This window comes from Zingiber officinale, chromosome 1B (genome assembly GCF_018446385.1).
Source record: "Zingiber officinale cultivar Zhangliang chromosome 1B, Zo_v1.1, whole genome shotgun sequence".
NCBI lineage: Eukaryota > Viridiplantae > Streptophyta > Magnoliopsida > Zingiberales > Zingiberaceae > Zingiber > Zingiber officinale.
In genome coordinates, this window is record NC_055986.1 from 132,921,856 (window position 1) to 132,936,578 (window position 14,723).

Consider the following 14,723-nt stretch of genomic DNA (forward strand, 5'->3'; position numbering starts at 1 on the left):
GCCGAACCACACATAGGTGCTAGCACACCTCTTTGTGTGTTTTGCTCCACCAACGAGTCCGTGTGGATACTTCTAGAGGAGTATCTATCTTGATACTCTTGAGATCCGGCATTTTGAACGAGCGGGATACGCTAAGGGCACGCACCGAAGGTATAACTCTTTTCATGTAGATCTAGGAGTAGATCTAAGTAGAAACTCATACTCGTAATTTTGTTTTGAAATCTTTTCTTCGCACGAGATCCGTTGGCTAGGGTGATTCGGGGTTTCCGCGACGCGAAAATGCGGTTTTCGCGGCCTGAAAACCCCAACAGTGGTATCAGAGCCACGTGCGAAGCGAGTACGAGTTTAGATTCATATTTTTATGAAAAAATATAGATCTGTAAACTTTCTGTAAATTCATGTTTTTATAGTTTTAATGGGTAATTTTCTCGTAGATGCGAAGCACAAGTGTTTCGGCACTTGTAGGCTTCCGCTACCGGGAAGATTTTTCCAAAACGACTTGGTTTCGCCCCAAATATTTTTGGGACAGCGGACTAAGGCGCCATTAGATCACAAAGGAACCCTCGCGATGGTTAGATTGTGGGTAGAGGCGCTGCCCCTGGCCCCGCAAGGGGATTCGTTCCGCGATTGCGCCCGAAATCGCTAATTGGGACCGCCGGGAAAAATTTACTCATAAAATCTGTAAAATTATGAAAAATTACAGAAAATTATGAAAAATATATAATTTTAATTATATATTAATTTTGTGATAGTCATGTCCCAAAGACCCAATTTGATTGGATAATCTGTGTTGTAATTCATAATACGGCCTGCGCGCCGTGATGTGATGTGCGTGTTGTACTTTTATTATTTTTTTTTTCGCGACCTGCGCGTCGTGCATTTCTTTTATTCTGGTTGTAAATTAGATTTAGACTCGAATGTAACTCGAGTTTCAAAATTGTAATGTAAATTTTGAAGTGGTGGAAGGTCCACACGAGACGGAGTTACGAGGAGGGCGCGAGCAATACAAGGTGGTCAAAGGAAGAAGCTTGAGAAGCTGTTGAACTTAGCTTGACCATCCGATCTTCTCATTGGCTTGAGAAGATCGTAGTAGGGCCATGACACAATCACAAAATAATTTAATTAATTGCTTATATGTATGTGATCCATGTTTAATTAAGTAGTTAATTAGTGTCTAGCGATTAGATAAGATCTAAATCGTGCACATGATGCACCCCACGATTAGATTAGATCTAAATCAAAGTATTTGATACGCATCATCATTTAGATTAGATCTAAATCACGTCAACTCGTAATGCCTACCATGCCGTGATACCTACCACTACCTCGATCACATGCTGTTGTTGAATCTGCCAAAGCAGAGCAACACATACTATCTTGGTAGGGTACAGAGGGACAATCTTGGTCCCGCCTATCAACGCATGGGTGAATATAAACTCAATTAGATTGAGTATTCCTAGTTTACCCGGTTGGATCGAGTACAACTATAGGCATTCTTCCAATAGTTGGAAAGGTAGGATTAAATCACGTTTATATTAATTCTCGGGCGTATTAGCCAAAGCTAACTCGAGTTTTAATATAAATACGGATTTTATCCTATAAACAAGAGTTGCATAGAGATGTAATTGGTAATCGTTACCTACCGATCATACTAAATCTTGGGCATTTTAGCCAAAGCTAACTCAAGGGTTAGTATGATGTGGATCTTGTCCCACATGAATTATAGAATTCAGTGGGAGCATCATTTAGTTAAAGACCTAATTAAATGATTAAGAATATGATACTTATTTCTGCATTTATTTCTGTTGTAGAATTGTCATGACGTCGAACACGAACACCTTCTCCCTGCGATCTGTCCTCGAGAAGGACAAGCTCAACGGAGCAAACTTCCTGGACTGGTACAGGAACCTGAGAATAGTTCTCACCCAAGAACGTAAACTGTACGTTCTGGAGCAGCCCATTCCGAAGTCTCCTCCTGCCAATGCCCCGCGAGCTGACAAAGATGCTTACAAGAAGCATCAAGACGATGCATTAGATGTGTTCTGTCTAATGCTCGCGACCATGAACTCTGAGCTTCAGAAGCAACACGAGTTAATGGGCGCTTACGATATGGTTGAACATCTTCATCAACTATATCAAGGACAAGCGAGGCATGAGAGATTTGAGATCTCAAGGGCACTGTTTCAGTGCAAGATGTCAGATGGGGCTCCAGTAGGCCCATATGTACTCAAAATGATTGGGTACATAGAGAACCTACAAAGGTTGGGGTTCCCTCTTGGCCAAGAGCTAGCTACTGACCTGATCTTGCAATCCTTGCCAGATAGCTACAGTCAATTCGTTCTAAACTACAATATGAACGAGATTGACACGCCACTGCCCGAGCAACTTAGCATGTTAAGAACTGTTGAGCTAAACCTTAAGAAGGCTAAGCCCAACACTGTTCTGATGGTTCAGAAACATAAGGGCAAGGGCAAGCCCAAAGGCAAGAGAAAGTCCCAAGCCAAGGGCAAAGGCAAGGCACTGAAGCCTAAAGGAGGGGTCGCCAAGGATGCTACCTGCTTCCACTGCGGTCAGACCGGGCACTGGAAGAGGAACTGCAAGGTATACTTGGAGGATCTTAAGAAGAAGCGAAGTGAGACTTCCACTTCAGGTATATATGTTATAGAAGTCAATCTATCTATTTCTACATCATGGGTATTAGATACTGGATGTGCTTCTCACATTTGTACTGATGTGCAAGCGCTGAGAAATAGCAGGGCATTGACAAAGGGCGAGGTGGACCTACGAGTAGGCAATGGAGCACGGGTTGCTGCTGTTGCTGTAGGGACTTACTTTCTATCTCTACCCTCTGGGCTTGTACTAGAGTTAATCGATTGTTGTTATGTGTCTGCATTAACTAAGAACATTATATCAGTTTCTTTTTTGGACAAGAAAGGTTTCTCGTTTATAATAAAGAACAAATGTTATTCCGTCTATTTAAACGATATGTTCTATTGTAGTGCACCTCTGATAAACGGACTCTATATTCTAGACCTTGAGAGCCCTATCTATAACGTAAATACCAAGAGGTTCAAGTCAAATGACATGAACCAAACCTACCTCTGGCACTGTCGCTTAGGTCATATAAATGACAAGCGCTTATCCCAGCTCCATAAGGATGGTTTGCTGGACTCATTTGATTTTGAATCATATGAGATATGCGAGTCATGCCTACGAGGCAAGATGACCAAGACTCCCTTTAGTGGGCACAGCGAGAGAGCAACTAATTTGTTAGGGCTCATACATAGTGATGTATATGGCCCTTTCAATGTTGCTGCTAGAGGCGGTTATAGATACTTCATCACATTTACTGATGACTTCAGTAGATATAGTTATGTGTACTTGATGACACATAAGTCTGAATCCTTTGAAAAGTTCAAAGAATTCAAGAATGAAGTACAGAACCAGCTTGGCAAGAGTATTAAGATACTTCGATCCGATCGAGGTGGAGAATACCTTAGCCATGAGTTCCATGACTATCTAGCTGAGTGTGAGATTCTATCCCAACTCACTCCTCCTGGAACACCACAGTGGAATGGTGTGTCCGAAAGGAGGAATCGTACCCTATTAGATATGGTACGATCTATCACTACAACAAAAACCCTCATAGACATCAGTGGAACAACAACGGTTTTAAGAAAAAACCGATGTCTTTGAGTATTTTACACCGGTTTTTTCAAAAACCGATGTCTATGAGCGCAGATTTTAGCTCATAGACATCGGTTTTTTAGGCGATGTCTATGAGCGCCTTTTTTTCGTTAATAGACACCGATTTTAACTGCGGTTTTTAAAATCCGGTGTTAATGAACCAAAATAAAATATTTTAATATTCCCACAGCCAAAATTTGCTCCCGCCAAACCTAAATCTATATCGCGCCCCTTCCTCACGCGACCATCTCTCTTGTCTAAACCTAAACCTAAACCTCCGACCATCTCTCTCAACCTCATCTGCCTCTTCTCCTTCCTAGATCGACGCCCTTGCTTCTCCGTCCGCGTTGTGAAACCTCGGCCACGTTGCTCGCAGTCTCGCTTGTTTTTTTTGTTGGTCCAGTCCGCGGAAGAAGAAAAAAAAAAAGCCGCGTCGCATCAAAAAAAGCACCGCCCGCGAGCGAGCTCCTCTCCGCGAGCCCTAGCCACCTTCCTCTCCGCGAGCCACCGCCCTCTCCACGAGCGAGCTCCTCTTCGTGACCAGCCACCTTCCTCGCCGCGAGCCACCGCACCTTCCTCGCCGCGAAACCTCCTCCGACGCTGGACTTCACGCCGGAGAACCACGATCGCTGTTTATCTCTTAGAGGTCGACTGCTTCTCTCTCTTTTCTATGTTCTCCATTTCGTCTCTCGGTTTTCGTTATATCAGCTCCGGATCAATTTGGTAGGCAGGTTACTTGTGGAAATGCCTGAATGAGATTTTTTTTTTGGTTACATGCTTTTCTACGGTAGATTTCTGTCATCGTTGACTAGTTTTTTTGTGTGTGGATTAGGATTTCTCACCACTTGTTTAAATTCATCGGTATAGTTGGAAAAAGTGCAATTTTTACCATTAACTATATAGATACGTGCAAAACATACTGAAGCATTTGTTGCTGTGGATAGGTCTAATGGACAATGGGAAACAAGTGAAAAACGATAACTATGCTGCTGATATTGCTTCCATAAGGGAGGCGAGAGTTCGTATTGCTCCATATATTCATGAAACTCCAGTGCTTACCTCGAAGTCTTTAGATTCTATAGCTTCCAAACGGTTGTATTTCAAGTGTGAATGCTTTCAAAAAGGGTAGAGATCCTATCTTGAATAAGGCAATTATCTCGAACAATTTATGAAGAATCAGAATATTTAGTAGTTAGCAACTTTATCAATTTTATTTCAGAGGAGCCTTTAAGATTAGAGGAGCTTCAAATGCTATATTCTCCCTTTCTGATGATCAAGCTGCCAAAGGCGTTTTGACGCACAGCAGGTTATCTCCATATAATTTCAAACAATAATGTGATTTATTTTTAGTATGCCTTTGTTTTTTGTTATTCTTGTTTTTTCTTAGGTCGGTAATATAGTTTTTTATTGCAGTGGTAACCATGCTGCAGCAGTGGCTTTGGCTGCAAAGCTCCGTGGAATCCCAGCATATGTTGTCATACCGAAAAATGCTCCAAAATGCAAGGTTGAGAATGTCAGGCGGTATGGTGGTCAAATCTTCTGGAGTGAATCAACGATCCAATCAAGAGAGAGTATTACTGAGAAAGTTCAGCAAGATACTGGTGCAATTTTGGTTCATCCTTTCAACAATAGATTCACCATCAGGTTTTGTATTTGTCATTGACCACTTGATCTAATCTCCATTGTAACTTTGGTGTCACATTTTGTACATTGTATTTTGTACTTTGTACATGGTAAAAAGTCAAACTCTTTGACTACCTCCTTAATGTCTCCTATTACTGATATTTCAAGCCCCGTTGTGTCCATTACTATTACTATGAAGAAATTGAAAGGAAAGAACTACGCTTTGCGTGCTGCAATAGTTTGAGTTTGGTTTGTGGTTCATGATGTAATCGGCGATCTCTTCCAATTAAGATAAGACATTGGGATAGTTACTCACATTGGTTGACTTTAGATTTTTGAGTTGACTGTAGTATTTTATAAATCACTTCAATTGTCAAGGTCATTTAGAATAGTTCTGACAAGGTCTTCACTATTATGTGCCTTCATATTGTTTGCTCTGAGTTAAAGCTAGTGAATGCTCAGATTTTGGGAGCCCCTTCCATTCTACTCCCGTCAGATGTGTAGATGCGGAGGATGTTGGCATTTACCATAGTGGCACAAGTTGGTGTTGTCCTAGATCAAATAATTCGGGGGAACTATTGACTAACACCATCAAACATATTTAAATTGATTATAATTGAATTATAATATGCTTCATTTCTGTGTTACTAGTATGTTCCAATTTACCTCTAGAAGTTTGTGAACTTTGTTTGATTATTTATTGTCTGCTATCTATATATTGTATTGCCATTTCTTTTTGGAGAAGTGTGCTTCAATTTTTTTCCCCCTGATGAAATCATCATTGTATTTGTACCTCCCTATATGCATTCCTGAACAAATGGTTTAGAATTTAAGCTTGTGCTATCTGTAAATATTCAGTTTTTTGCTGCTAAATTGTGTTCGAAGTTAACACTTTTATCATGTGTATTTCTATACACAGGAAAAACATAATCAGGAATTTCACTGGTAGCTAAGATCTGTTATTTTGACAATGAGGTTAGTACTAGTAATGCGTGATATTTACCTTTTCTTTTGTCTTGGCCTTGCTAGATGTTGTCTGTTTAAACAAAATTTCAAAAAATTGTTTTCGTAAATTAGTTGACGCTATTGCAACTGGCCTGAAAATTCACAAATTCCATAGTTCAGGACCTTTTAGCTTTTCTTTGGGAGTTATCAGTAACATCAAGAAATTAAATGAAGCGAAAGCGGTTTCTTTACGAGTTATCAGTCATGTTTCACGAGGAAGCATGGTTTTATAAATTCTCAGTTTATATCTTAAAGATTAATCATTTTTCAGTTTCTGGAATGTCTGGGGCTGCAAGTGAGAAATTGTCCTGATAATTTCATACTTCAGATCCTTGAATGGCTTATCTTTTTCCTAGCTTGGAATTATGCTACTCCATCTTGTCCTGCATTAGCATCATTTTCTCATATGACTGACAGTTACATCTGCTTTGACTTCGTTGTCAGTGGTTTATCAAGAGGCAAAAGAGAACTCTTTTTGAAGTTCTTGAGAAGGTGAAAGCCGGTAAAACCAGAAAGTTCATACCTAAATTGGAGCACTCTTTCGACGTGCATGGTATCCGGAATAGATGAATTACTGTAACTCTGTGATCCATTGTGGTTTTCGCAGAGTTGATGATTCTCGGCTTCATCTCCTTGCTGTTGACATTTAGTCAGGACCAGATCGCGAAAATCTGCGTGCCAAAGGCAGTTGCAGATTCTATGCTGCCATGTCGCCCTGATGCAGAGTCAACTGGCAGAAATAAAAGGCGGCTGCTCGCGCTGGTGCTGACGGAGTCACACCTGAAGCGCAGGATTTTAGCTGCTGGTGATTCAGTGGTTGAATGCCCCCCAGTGAGTAGTGCACAGCAACTTCCAATTCTCTGATTGTTTGGTTGAAAATAATCTATTGTAAACAAAATCTAAGAAGCTTTCACTAAAATGTTCAGTTGCGATCACTTGTAGGAAAAGGAGCAACTGATTACTGCCACAGGCTTGCACCAGTTGCACATTCTGATCTTTTTGGCTGAGTTTCATGTGGTAAATAGTGCTCTTATAATGGTCCTTGGAAGAGCAAAGGTGAATCTGCAGTGACAGAGTAGTGGATTACATTATGTATCATTCTGAATAATTCCATAGCATTGCCTGAGGATGATTTAGTTTAGCTGTTGCAGTATCCACTTTGCATTGATAATCTTCTCTTGGGCAGATACACAGATGGAAGGACTGGGAAACGGATACGACATCGGCTGAGTATGCCTTCACGACTGGTATATATATGTTCACTATTCTTTGTTTTTTTGTCCCAGATTTGCATCCTTGGATCCTAGTTTGAGTGGTAAAAGTGCAGAACCAGTATATCGTGATGCAAAAGGTTTGAGTTCTTTGACACATCATTGAATTTGAAATTTTTTCATGTACATTTGGAAGCCCAGATTCTATCGGTTTTGTAGTTTTATATTTGCATGTTTCTGACTGCTGAGTGACTGAATTATTTTCTGCAGGGAAAGCTATTTCAAAGGAAGAGCTATTGAAACCAAAGGAGGAAGAGAAACCAAAGGTATTTTTTCACACACTTCATCTTTGATTTGGTGGTCATGTTTACCATACGTGTCAGTTAATTCCCAAGAGCTATATTTTTTTGTTTCACTTTTATTGTTAGCTATATGAGCACAACATGCTATGCTTTTGATTTATTATTACAGCTATTTATCAGAAAGGAGAATTATTGGTACACTTTTGATTGTTTAATTATAGGCTCTCTTAGTTGGAAGCAAGTGTAGTGCTGATTGTGTAGGAGTGATTTGTAACCCTTATTATTATTTATTAGTTTTTGCACAAATTTTTATGTTGGATCCATTGCTGTCTAGTTGATTTTTATTTGCTCTTTTTGTTTCTTTAAGTTCACTTCCATTTGCAATCTCTTCATATATTAGTGACTAATGGTTGGTTGCTGTTCCTGGATTTGTTATAGCGCTATTGGTTGTTTCTACTAAAGAAAGTTAACTTTTATCAGGAATATTCTTCTGTGATCTTCCTACACAATTGGGAGACTTTGTAAAACCAAAGTAACTAATTTATTAGGTTGAAATGATAGATAGATGAGTGATCTCAGTCTTGTCATGACTAACATTTTTTTTTTTTTTATGTTCAAAACCTTTCATTTTGTTTTGTATGGTTCTCTCTAAGAGCATGGACCTAGTTATCTTTTGACAGCTGAATATGATTCTTTTACTTGATTTGTAACTGCAAATTCAACTTTCTGATACCTTGTGAATCACTGAAGATCCTTATTGCAAGCATTGAAGTAAGCATTGATGTGGTTGAGATAAATGATGAATAGGTCTCTTTTAATTTTAAGCATTCAAATTAGTCATCTTGTTACTTGGTGCTCTTACTACTTTTTCAACTATGATTTTTGGTCTTGATTTACTAATATATTATTTATGTATTTTTACAGTTTACAAATCTCAAGTACTCCAGAGTTGAAATTGATGAAGTGCGGTTCGAGTGGGTTGAATGCATGCTAGATTACATTTGAGACAGTTGTACCTTAACGTGTTAACAGAATGTTATACTTTGATTTTGATATCTATTAGTTAGCTTTTGATGTAAAAAGAATGTTTGGGTATTTTATGGATATTGTTGTAAGAAGATTATTTATATAATTTGTGAATATTTGTGTATTTTATGGATATTATTGAATGAAGAATATTTGTACAATTTGTGAATATTTGTGTTTTTTTTTTGTTATTGTCGGTTTTAAAATCAAATCTGTGCTGTTAGAAAAAATACATATTACATCGGTTTTCCACCGATGTAAAACAGGTGTTATAAAGTAATATTACATCGGTCATTTACCGCTGCCAAAACTGGTGTTATTAACATACTATATTACATCGGTTTTACACCGTGTATGAAACAGTGTCGCTAAGTGATACTACACCGGTTAATAACCGATTCGAAAACCGGTGTCGTTAAGTGATACTACACCGGTTTTAACCCGATGTCTAAAATGACAGACTTTTAACATCGGCATCATAGACATCGGTCGAAAATCAAATAGACACCGGTGGAAAACCGATGTCTATGAGCGATTTTGTTGTAGTGTATGATGAGTCACACAGATCTTCCGACATACCTTTGGGGCTATGCTCTATACACGACAGCTTTTATACTCAACCGAGTTCCATCCAAGGTCGTGATAAAGACACCATATAGGATATGGACTGGGAGAGATGTCCAGGTGTCTTTCATGAGGATTTGGGGTTGTGAGGCTTACGTTAGACGTCAAGTCTCAGACAAATTAGGACCCAAATCCGACAAGTGCTACTTTATTGGATATCCCAAGGAAACTAAGGGATATTACTTCTACATTTCCAATCAGCACAAGGTAGTTGTTGCAAAGACTGGGGTCTTTCTAGAAAGGGACTTTGTTTCTAGAAAGACTAGTGGGAGCGCGTTCGATTTTGAAGAAGTTCAAGATGCGAACAATAGCACTGATGCCTCGATGGAAATTGAACTGGAACCACAAAGTGTTGTGGATGATGTTGTTCCACAAGGAGTTGAGGAACAACAACCAGTTCAAGTAGACATACCTCTTCGCAGGTCTGATAGGGTACGTCGTCAGCCTGAGAGATACTCATTTCTCTTGTCTGACCATGATGACATTGTGCTCATAGAGGATGAGCCTACCACCTATCAAGAAGCTGTGATGAGACCAGATTCCAAGAAATGGCTAGAAGCCATGAGATCCGAGATGAAATCCATGTACACCAACCAAGTATGGACTTTGGTTGATCCACCTGAAGGGGTAAAACCCATTGGGTGTAAGTGGGTCTTTAAGAGAAAGATTGACATGGATGGACTTATCTATAAGGGTCGCTTGGTAGCTAAAGGTTTCAAGCAGATTCATGGTATTGACTATGATGAAACCTTTTCTCCAGTAGCGATATTTAAGTCCATTCAGATCATGCTTGCTATTGCAGCCTACCATGACTATGAGATATGGCAGATGGATGTCAAAATCGCGTTTCTGAATGGAAACCTGCTCGAGGATGTGTACATGACACAACCTGAGGGTTTTATAGATCCACAGCATACTAGCAGAGTATGCAAGCTGCATAGATCCATTTATGGACTAAAGCAAGCTTCTCGGAGCTGGAATATTCGATTTGATGATGTAATCAAACAGTTTGGTTTCATCAAGAACGAAGATGAGCCTTGTGTCTACAAGAAGGTTGTAGGGGACATAGTTGTCTTCCTCATATTGTATGTGGATGACATACTACTCATTGGGAAGGACATCCCTATGCTTCAGTCTGTCAAGACTTGGCTAGGGAGTTGCTTCTCAATGAAGGACTTAGGTGAGACATCCCGCATTCTAGGGATACAGATCTATAGAGATCGATCTAAGAGATTGCTTGGCATAAGTCAGAGTACATACATTGACAAGGTACTCCTTCGGTTTGCCATGCAGAACTCCAAGAAGGGATTTCTGCCGATGTCACATGGCGTGAGTCTTTCGAAGACTCAAGGTCCCTCTTCTAGAGAGGAGAGAGACCGCATGGATCAAATCCCTTATGCCTCAGCCATAGGATCGATCATGTACGCCATGCTATGTACTCGACCTGATGTCTCGTATGCTTTGAGCATGACGAGCAGATACCAGTTAGATCCAGGTGAAAGTCACTGGATAGCGGTCAAGAATATTCTTAAGTACTTAAGAAGGACTAAAGAATATTTCTTGATATATGGAGGCGATGATGAGCTAGCTGCAAAGGGTTATAGTGATGCTAGCTTCCAGACCGACCAGGATGACTATAGATCGCAGTCGGGGTTCGTATTTTGCATTAATGGTGGTGCTGTCAGCTGGAAGAGTTCGAAACAGGATACAGTAGCTGATTCTACAACAGAAGCCGAGTACATTGCTGCATCAGAGGAAGCAAAGGAGGCAGTTTGGATCCGCAAGTTCATCACTAAACTTGGGGTGGTTCCTAGCATTGCTGACCCCATTGAGCTCTATTGTGACAACAATGGAGCTATAGCACAGGCGAAGGAACCTCGCTCACACCAGCGGACCAAACACATACTACGGCGCTTCCATCTCATTCGAGAGATCATCGAGAGAGGAGATGTGAAGATTTGCAGAGTACCTACAGAGGCTAACATCGCAGATCCCTTGACCAAGGCTTTGGCACAGAGGAAGCATGATGGTCACACTAGGTCATTGGGGCTTAGAGCCTACACTGATTGGCACTAGTGCTAGTGGGAGATTGTTAGCTAGAGCCCTAGAGTCAATCATTTGATGATTGTATTTTTGGACTTATTGTATCATATTCTATATAAATAAAGGTATTTGGTTTTAGGTTTTTATACTTACTTGTATTGGTGCCAAATAAACTAAGTGTAATAACGTCCTTGAGTAGAAGGTTCTTACCTATATCAATCGATTGGTTGAATCGATAGTGAGATGATATAGGGAATACTACTCTTAATCATTCCTAGTCGAGTATTAACATTCAGGGACAATGTTAATGCAATAAGACTAGCATGTAGGTCAACTTGATGACTTGATCTCACAAGTCATGGATATAGAGATATCAAGTTGACACATGGGTATGCATTAGAGAATGTATACTGAATGACCCGCCATGAGAAAGTATCATGGATCGTTATATGAGTGTCATATACTTTCTCATGTGGCTATTAGTATGACTCCTAGTCCTTAGACCTGAAGTCACCATGGTTCCCTACATAAGGAGTTATGTACTTTAGTTTCGTCAAACGTCACCCGTAACTGGGTGGACTATAAAGGCGATTACTGGGTATGTAACAAATTATGCGGAGGGATGTGAGTGATGTAGATGGGATCTATCCCTCCTATATGACGGGAGTGACATCGGTATTCTTGATAGAGTGAGACCACGAAGTGCATGGCCATGCCCAAATGAGTCAATATATGATATTGAGCTCATTTGATTTAGTGTGTCTACTTGGAGTTCAAGATTTAGATTGATTAGAGGATGACACGGTCTATGCCTCATATTGATCAATCTAGATGTCTAGGATAGAAGGACACTTGTCATATATTGTGAGGAGTCACAATTAGTAGTCACAAGGTGATGTTGGATCTCAACATTCTTGTAACTTGGGTAGTAATGATGTGTTGCTAGATACCGCTCATTACTTATGCTCCTAAATGGGTTTAGGGCATTGCCAACGTTACAAGAACCTATAGGGTCACACACTAAGGACAATTAGATGGAGATTAGGTTCATATGATGAACCAAGAGGATTAAATTCATTTGATGAATCAAATTGGATTAAGAGTAATCCTAATTGGGCTAACTTGAGTTGGACTCAAGTGGATGCATGTATTCAATGAGTCTAATTTAGATTATGACTCATTAAATCAACTTAATTTAATGAATTAGATTCATTATATTAAGTTGGCTTGAATCAAATGGTTAGATTAGATCAACCATGGAAGAGATTTGGTCAAGTTTGACTTGACTTGAGAGGAAGATAAAAGGTCAAGTTTGACTTGACTTTATGCCACCTCATTGGTGAGTTGGCATTGATGTGGACCAATGATGTTACTCCACATCATCATGGGTGCCACCTCATGGAAGTTACAAAGCCATTTTCTTTAATAGCTTCACATTAATTGCACTTAATGCAATTTTTTGGGAGTTACACTTTGAAAGTGGTCGGCCACTTTTGAATGGGGATGAAATTGATTTTCCTCATTCAAGTGCATTATTCCTTCTTCTTCCTCTTGGAGCTCTCTCCCTCTCCCTCTCCTCCTCAACTTGGCCGAACCACACATAGGTGCTAGCACACCTCTTTGTGTGTTTTTCTCCACCTACGAGTCCGTGTGGATACTTCTAGAGGAGTATCTATCTTGATACTCTTGAGATCCGACATTTTGAACGAGCGAGATACGCTAAGGGCACGCACCGAAGGTATAACTTTTTTCATGTATATCTAGGAGTAGATCTAAGTAGAAACTCGTACTCGTAATTTTGTTTTGAAATCTTTTCTTCGCACGAGATCTGTTGGCTAGGGTGATTCGGGGTTTCCGCGACGCGAAAACGCGGTTATCGCGGCCCGAAAAACCCAGCACATAGATCTCTATTTACTGCATGACTGCAGTAAACCAGTTTATCCAACTGGTAGTGGGCAATCATATGTATGATGGACGGACAATAAGTCATAAAACAGAGTCTATTTAGATATATACACTTAATGATAGAGTATGAATGCTGAGAAAAACTAAGCCTATGATGCTCAGTGGAGAATTTAGCGTCAGTGGACGGGGCAGTACCCGAGGTGGACGCAATATTGCGTCGCTTCCTAATTTCAACCATATACATATAAATTTGCAAAAAAAAGCACTAAAAATATGTAAAGGATGATTTAGGATAGTTTAGAGTATACCTAGGAGGCATTGTAGGGTATTTGAAGGAGTTGAAGGGTGAAAATCTGGGTTTAAGGCGCCTTGGATCAAGATTTTCGGTGAGAGGAGAATGTGTAGCGAACGTTCTGTTCGCTGCATATTTTGATATTGAAGGCGCCTTCAATCTCATTAAAGGCGCCTCCAAGCGGCGTTTAGGGCGCCTCGGACCCGGTCCGAGGCGCCTTAGTTGTTTTCGGCGAGAATTTTCCCGCCGATGCTCGAGTGCGCTATTAGGTTTTTTTTTGAGAATTTTTAAGTAGATTTTAAAAGAATAAGTTTAGAAGAATTTTAAAATAAGAATAAAAGAATTTTTAAGTAAAATTTTTAAATAAGTTTTTCAAAGATTTTTAAATAAGTTTTTAAAAGATTTTAAAATAAGTTTTTAAAACATTTTTTAAATAAATTTTTTAAAAGATTTTTAAATAAGATTTTAAAAGATTTTTAAATAAGTATTTAAACCAATTTTTTAAATAAGTTTTTTAAAAGATTTTTAAATAAATTTTTAAAATGTTTTTAAATAAGTTTTTAAAACATTTTTAAATAAGTTTTTAAACCAATTTTTAAATAAGTTTTTTAAAAGATTTTTAAATAAGCTTTTAAACCAATTTTTTAAATAAGTTTTTTAAATAAGTTTTAAAGCCAATTTCTAAATAAGTTTTTAAAAGATTTTTTGATAAGTTTTTCAAACATTTTTAAATAAGTTTTTAAAAGGTTTTTAAATAAGTTTTTAAAACATTTTTAAATAAGTTTTTAAACTAATTTTTAAATAAGTTTTTAAAAGATTTTTAAATAAGTTTTAAAAACAAATTTTAAATAAGTTTTTAAAAGGTTTTTAAATAAGTTTTTAAAACATTTTTTTAAAACATTTTTTTAAATAAGTTTTTTAAAATATTTTTAAATAAGTTTTTAAAAGATTTTTAAATAAGTTTTTTAAAAGATTTTTAAATAATTTTTTTTAAACATTTTTTAA

General features: G+C 38.6%; 1 long non-coding RNA gene across 1 annotated transcript; it reads left to right on the forward strand.

The window, feature by feature from the left end:
* The first annotated feature begins 4,259 nt into the window (after positions 1–4,259).
* LOC121999876 lies at positions 4,260–4,978 on the forward strand. Its single transcript, XR_006116823.1, has 3 exons — positions 4,260–4,333; positions 4,632–4,812; positions 4,907–4,978. It is a non-coding gene; the product is annotated as an uncharacterized LOC121999876 (long non-coding RNA).
* Positions 4,979–14,723: the final 9,745 nt, after the last annotated feature.